The sequence below is a fragment of the Octopus bimaculoides genome, chromosome 4 (assembly GCF_001194135.2).
Source record: "Octopus bimaculoides isolate UCB-OBI-ISO-001 chromosome 4, ASM119413v2, whole genome shotgun sequence".
NCBI classification, from domain to species: domain Eukaryota; kingdom Metazoa; phylum Mollusca; class Cephalopoda; order Octopoda; family Octopodidae; genus Octopus; species Octopus bimaculoides.
The window spans coordinates 143,416,461-143,416,998 of NC_068984.1; the positions used below are offsets into that span (position 1 = coordinate 143,416,461).

The 538-nt window shown below is 37.5% G+C and overlaps 1 long non-coding RNA gene across 1 annotated transcript in view; it reads left to right on the plus strand.

Moving 5' to 3' along the window:
* Window positions 1–538, plus strand: part of LOC106872919 (uncharacterized) — a 123,003-nt gene that overhangs the window by 93,650 nt on the left and 28,815 nt on the right. The window lies entirely within an intron of this gene.

Consider the following 538-nt stretch of genomic DNA (forward strand, 5'->3'; position numbering starts at 1 on the left):
TATATATATATATATATATATATATATATATATATATATGCGTACGTATATATATATATACAAATACGTACGTATATATATATATATAGAAATACGTACGTATATATATATACGTATATATATATATATATGTATATATGTATGTAGGTGTGTGTGTGTAGCATGTACATTGGAAGCACAGCAGACAGGTGTTATATACAGGAAAGAATGGGGTCGGCTTGTATTGGTGAGGCCGGGCTATATAATCCTTGGATTTTCATGGACAGTTACACAGACGCACAGACATACAGACAAGCACGTGCAGGGGTACGCAGACAGGCAGACAGACAGGCAAGACAGATATGCAAACCTTTCAAGAATAAAGAACCGGCCTGTGTGAGATTGTTTGATTCACTCTGTGTGTCCATCACTAAACCTATGCGCTTGTGTTTCCCAAAATATGTACGTGTGTGTCTGTGAATCATGAATAGGTGTGTGTGTGTGTGTGTGTGTGTCTGTGTGTGTGTGTGTGTGTGTGTGTGTGTGTGTGTGTGTGTGT